The sequence below is a fragment of the Miniopterus schreibersii genome (assembly GCF_964146895.1).
Source record: "Miniopterus schreibersii genome assembly, chromosome: 16".
In the NCBI taxonomy this organism is placed as follows: Eukaryota; Metazoa; Chordata; class Mammalia; order Chiroptera; family Miniopteridae; genus Miniopterus; species Miniopterus schreibersii.
This window is the reverse complement of record NC_138116.1, coordinates 32,320,693-32,327,049: the sequence shown is the minus strand read 5'-3', so window position 1 is coordinate 32,327,049 and position 6,357 is coordinate 32,320,693. Positions and strand designations below refer to the sequence as shown.

The 6,357-nt window shown below is 41.5% G+C and overlaps 1 pseudogene across 1 annotated transcript; it reads left to right on the top strand.

Annotated features, from left to right (window-relative positions):
• Nucleotides 1–220: 220 nt before the first annotated feature.
• Nucleotides 221–1,890, top strand: LOC308568829 (mitotic spindle assembly checkpoint protein MAD2A pseudogene; annotated as a pseudogene). Its single transcript has 3 exons — nucleotides 221–243; nucleotides 961–1,294; nucleotides 1,551–1,890. The product of its transcript is annotated as a mitotic spindle assembly checkpoint protein MAD2A pseudogene (transcript).
• The last annotated feature ends 4,467 nt before the right edge of the window (nucleotides 1,891–6,357 follow it).

Genomic DNA, 6,357 nt, shown 5'->3' with positions numbered 1-6,357 from the left:
TCTGTTTATCATATACCTCTTTTTCTCATTTAGTGCCTTATATTGGATAGGCTCAATTTTCTACTGTTGATTTAAAAGACACTCCTATATTTTTTTTATTCCTAAATAGTACAGTGCTAATAAATGTTTACGAATTGGTTCTCTGAGGGTGGGGTGGGGATGGGGGCTGGAAGGCTGATTTGTAGCGTTTGCCAATTTCCATGGTATAAATACGCCCACCATGGCCAATTTCAAACCTCCAAGGTAACATCATGAACCTGGAGTCGGGAAGGGAGGTGCAGCAGTGCACCACTATATAATGTTTCTACCATACGGACATAATAGATGTAAACAACCTCACAATCACAGATAACAGTAAAATATAGGGGCATGGATTTTGAGTATTTATTACTTTTCAAATTTTTTCTTTTTTTCCTTTTTAATCCTCACGTGAGGATATGTTGGGTTTTGTTTTTTTCCCCAATTGGCTTTAGAGAGAGAGGAAGGGGGAGAGACAGAGAGAGAGAAAGAGAGAGAATCATCAATGTAAGAGAGAAATAGCAACCAGTTGCCTCCCATAGATTCCCTGACTGGGGATTAAATCTTCAATCTGGGTACGTGCCCTGACCAGGAACTGAACCCACAACCTTTTGGTTTATGGGCTGACGCTCCAATCAACTGAGCCACCTGGCCAGGGCGAGTATTTATTACTTTTTTAAAAAATATAATTAGTTTAATTGTAAGTGTGCATACGTTATGATTTAACGATAGCTACGGTTAACAACTGGCTTGCTTAAAATTTATCAGCTCTCAGAAGCTGGACGAGCCAGTTCCTGCACACCACTGCCCTGTATTACAAAATCCTAGATTATATTTATTTTCCCTATGAAATTTTTGAGCATTTTATTGAGGTATAATCGACATACGAGAAGATGTGCATGCTTAAAGTATTAAATTTGATGTTTAGACTTCTGAACCCAGTGTCGGGGAGCTGCTGCGGAGCCCTGCGGTTGCCATCCGCGGGGGGCGCCTGTCGGGTCTGTGGGCCCGGCCGTGGTGGGGCAGCTCTCCAGGGAGTGGGGAAATCATGGCCGAGTTCTTCTCATTTGGCATCAACAGCATTTTATTTGAGTGTGGCATATATCCATCTGGAACCTTTACTCAAATGCAGTAATATGGATACACCTTGCAAGTAACTACTGATCCTGAGCTCATGAAATATCTGATTCATGTGGTGGAACAACTAAAAGCTTGGTCATACAAAAGTTCAGTTCAGAAACTGGTGGTAGCCATCTCGAATATTAAAAGTGGTGAGGTCCTTGCCCTGGCCAGTTTGGCTCGGTTGTTAGAGAGTCCGCCCGCAGACAGAAGGGTCCCGGGTTCAATTCCCAGTCAAGGGCACGTACCTAGGTTGCAGGCTCAATCCCAGGCCTGGTCAGGGCTCGTGCGGGGGCAACCAATAACGTGACACATCTCTCTCTCTCTCTCTTCTCTTCACCTTCCACTTTCTCTAAAAAAAAAAATCAATGGAAAAAATATCCTCTGGTGAAGATTTAAAAAAAAGTAGTGAGATCCTTGAAAGATGGCAATTTAATACTGAGTGTGACAAAACTGCCAAAGAAGATAGTACACCCAGAAAAAAGTCTCAGAAAGCTATCCAAGATGAAATCCATTCAGTGATCAGACAGATCACACCTATTTCTGCCACTGTTGGAGTTTCTTGTTCATTTGATCTTATTTATACAAAGATTTGGTTGTACCTGAAAAATGAGAAGAGTCCAGACCACAGTTCGTTACCAATTCGGAGCAAGTCCATTGGGTTCCTTCACTACTACAATCCACAAAGCAAACAGCAGGGTAGCCTACAAATCCCTGTCCATGACCGAAGCTGAGCAGAAAACAATCGTGTAATTCTCAAATGTGTTTCCTGAAATCAAGTCAACTATAGTTCATGTCTTATTTCATTGATTAATTTTTAGGTGGGGAAAACTTTACATTATATTTTATTGAACTGTGCATAATTGCTCCATCTCTTGGTATCTGTTTGACTTTCCATGGGGTTGACATAATTTTTGGCACACTGTTCAAGAGGGAGCCAGCAGATTACATCAGCACTGTAATGTCAAATCCTTTGAAGTGATAACTGTAGATGGAAAAACTTTTGCTATAAAGTTAAATGCCTTCCTAAATCAGATCTTTTGGTCAATACCTTAACTCAGAATATAAGTAAATATGAAACACAGCAAAAGAAGTCTGAATATTCAGAATCTTTGTTTAGGTCCTAAAGTAACTGATAATCCACAATAACAAAATATTGCTATTAGGTCCTTTTGCCATTTATTTCATTTGTATAGTTTCCATGTTGAAAAAAATCTCCAATATTTGATTTTAATGTATGTAACTTACACCTACAAAGCTATCACTATTTCTTCTGTTTAAATTCCAGTGATACAGAACTTTTAAAAATGTCTTTTTGTGTTTTATAAAATCAATCTTTAAATGACAATCATAAATAAAGTTAAATGTGTATTTTTTTAAAATAAAATTTTATGTTCTGACATACATACATCTGTGAAAATATTATCTTTGTCCTCAAGCTTCTCAAAATTTTATGTTGGAAAGAAAATCATAATGTCTACTATTCTTTGATTAAGAATTTTTTTGTCTCTAAGAATTTTTTCTACTGAGAATATCTATTTGCTGCTTCAGGAAAAAAGTGGATAAAGTCGAGACAAGCAAAAACAAGGGATAGCCACTAAAGGTAAGGTAGGAAGAGAAACTGTATGAAGAAACTATCACTGAAAAAGTATCTCCCATATCAGTAATCCGTTGCTGCATTATAAACGTACGGCCTTGTTCACGATTCTGTGGGTCAGCAACTTGGGTTGGTGTCACTTGGGTGGTTCTTCTGCTGGTCTTACCTGGAGTCATTCATCTGTCTTTAGCCGACTGGGATTTTAACTGGGGCTGAATGGGCTCCACTCACTTTTCTGACAACTGACCAGTGAAACATGGGCAGGCAGCTGGCTGGACATCCTTAGTTCTCTTGCATATGGCCTTTCTAGTGGGCTGTTCAGACTTGTTCACATCTCAGTCTCAGGGTTACAGCCACAGACAAAGGGGGTCAGCCCTTTTGTGCAAGGACTTTTTCAGCCTCTATTTGCATCACATTTGCCATTGGCTAAGCCCAGAGTCAAAGAATGAAAGAATCATTTCCACCCCTTGATGGGAGGTACAAAGGGACTTGCACACAAATGTGGGAAAAATCATTGCAGCCATCTTTGTAAACAAGTGATTACCCCCACCATCTATTCGATATACATGTATTGAGTAAATATCATGGGTCATATGCTAGACCTTAGGCCTAAAGAGAAAACAGGCACATCATCTGTGCTCAAGAAGATCTGATTTAGCAGACAACCCAGACAGCTAAGCTAACATCCTAATGCAGTGCAATTGCAGCTACAGCAGAATTTAGAGGATACTGTGCGAGTCAGTGGGAGGGCACAAGCTTCACACTGGGTGAGAGACCTAGGAAGGCTGCCTGGAGGACGTGGCTGCAGAGGAGAGTCTTTCGAGCCTCTTAATCTGCCTTCTCAGTGGGTAGAGAGGAAGGGGGTGGACAAGGGAAACATTGAGAAATGGAGTGGGAGAACTAGCAGCTTCTAGCAGCCTTCAACCTTCAACCACCCTCCTTTCACACGTTAAGTATGAAATCACCAAACTAGGATGGGAGCCTAAAGTTACGGTGAACAACAACAAAATGTCAAGACCATTTTTCCTGAAGATCCCCAGCATCTCAGTGTCAGCAGATTCTTCATAAAAGCCCCTTTGTCTAAGTGATTTTCCTAGAGGGAGGTTGTGGACAGAGTGGCTCCTGCTCACAGCTTTGGGTCTGGAGCGCTGTTTTTCCATTTATTCTCAGCGATGCCACCATCACAAGTTTCTGGGCAAGGGCTATGATTGGCATCACAGCCAAAATGCCCTAAAGCACACCAGAGGGGTGAGAGGGAAAATGTAACGGGGGTATAAAGTACCTGGTGTCCAATAAATGTTGAATATTTTACTTATTTTTTTAAATATGTTTTTATTGATTTCAGAGAGAGGAAGGGAAAGGGAGAGGGAGAGAGAGAGAGAGAAACATCAATGTGAGAGCAAAACATCCATTGGCTGCCTCCTGCACGCCCCCTACTGGGGATCGAGCCTGCAGCCAGGCACGTGTCCTGACCAGGAATCAAACCGTGACCTCCTGGTTCATAGGTTGACTCGCAACCACTGAGCCACACCAGCTGGGCAATAAATGTTGAATTTTTTTAAAAATGTTTGGGAGGAAGGATGAATAGCCAAAAGTTATTTGTGTTTATCTCTGGTTACTAGAATTTAGGGGAAGGGGAAACTTTCATGATTTCTTATATTTACTTCTATATTGTTTGAATATTTTACAATCAGCAGATAGCACTGCTAGTGTTATAAGTTTAAAGACTTTGAAAAGAGAGCCAAAGGTCTGAAACGTTATCACCTGATACTACTACTACCACCAATAAAAATAACTCTTAGTGCATACTTGGTAGGTGCTAAGCATATTACAAGGATTTAACACATAACTAGGTACAGTCATTTTCCTTGTTGCACAGATTAGGAGAGCAAGGCTCAGCTAGGTTGTATAACTTGTCCAAGGTGGAACAGCTAAGAAATGTCAGCCTGAGAGTTTGACTCTGTATCACTATGCTTTACCAAAATACTACTATCAGCTGGGGAAAGAGATAGAGATTCCTGGAAATCTGCGAGTAAGGTCCAGTGTAAAGCTGCAAATGTAGTTTCTTTAAAGCTTATATTTTACCCTTAAACTTCATTATAAGTTACTTTCTGTCTCATAATGCATGGATATTTGTTTAAAAATAAAAGCATGTAAGTTATTTCCCATCAAATCAAATGAATGCTCCAGGAAGGTGCCCCATGTCTATCCTGGGGCTTCATGTGTCCTGGACACACCACTGTGTATATCCAGAGAACTGTCTGCCCCAGGTTGAGAAACACAGACAAAATCAGTTCTCTGTTGCTTCTGGCATCTCTGGTAGATCAACTAGGTCAGAATATTTTCCTAAGATCCTGAAAGAGATCAAACATCAGTTAACTCTGGTCTGTACCCTGGTTCCAGTTCAGGGATATATTCTTCCTCTTAAGTAAAGCATACCGATCTCCACAGCTGACAGATTGGTGGACCTGCTGGCCAGGGTATGACATTCCTCAGGCTCGCCCCAGCTGACCCTGACTAGGTCAACTGTTCCTGACAGCCCACAGCCCACTTTCTAGGAATTCACACACAGTGACTGCTGCAACGATACAGTTCAACCTGACTCACAGTTGTTAAATGTTTAGTAAGTGCAAAAGTTCATCCACACACAAAAAAGCGGGGATGGGGGGGCAAATAGACAGTGGTAATGGTTCCACAACATTGTGAATGTAATTAAAGCCACTGAATTGTACACTTAAAAACAGTTAAAGTAGCAAATTTTATGTTCCATATGTTACTGGAGCAATAAAATGTAAAGAAACAAATTTATCCACAGATAAACAATATTTGGTATGGGCCTCAAGGATTTCTGGGTGTGGGCATGGCAACTGTTTCAGATGGATGGAACTATTAGGCAAGGGGAGAGCAAATCTAACCCTGTAACCCCTTACTGAGACCCCTTCAGTGGCTCCCCATTACTCTTGGGATACAGACCAGAAGCCTTAACAGGCTTATGAGGCCCTATGTCACCATCTTTCTAATCTCATTTTGTGCCACTTCTCTCCTTGCTTTTCCTGTCCCAGCCACCCTGGCCTTTCTTCCTTTCAACACACCAAGCTCCCTTCCACTTCAGGGCCATTGCAAACGGACTTTTTCCCTTTGCTTGAAAACCTTTTGCGTCCCACTCCATTCTTGGCTAACACAATTCAAGCATCACTTGCTCAGAGAAGCCCCCCAATATGGGTCAGATTCCATGTTAGATATGCTGATAAAACCACATTTCTTACGGTAGTAGCTGAAAATCACAGCAAAATTCCAAAGAACAGTGGCTTAAACAAAACTAGAGTTTATCTCTCTTTCACATTCAGAAGTCCTGAGCTAATCCACGGTGCCCAGAACCCAGGTTTCTCCTATCTTCTTGCTCCGCTGCACACAGCTTTCATTCCCAAAGTTGCCTCGTGACCCAAGACAGCAGCTGGAGCTCCAGCCTGCATGTCCACATTCCCACAAGCAAGGAGAAGAGAGAGAAGGAAAGGGCAAACCTCTCCCTTTTGAAGACATTTTCTGGAAGCTTACATACCGTTTCTGCTTACATACCATTGGCCAGAATTTTGTTGTTGTTGTTGTTATTCCTGACCTGAGGA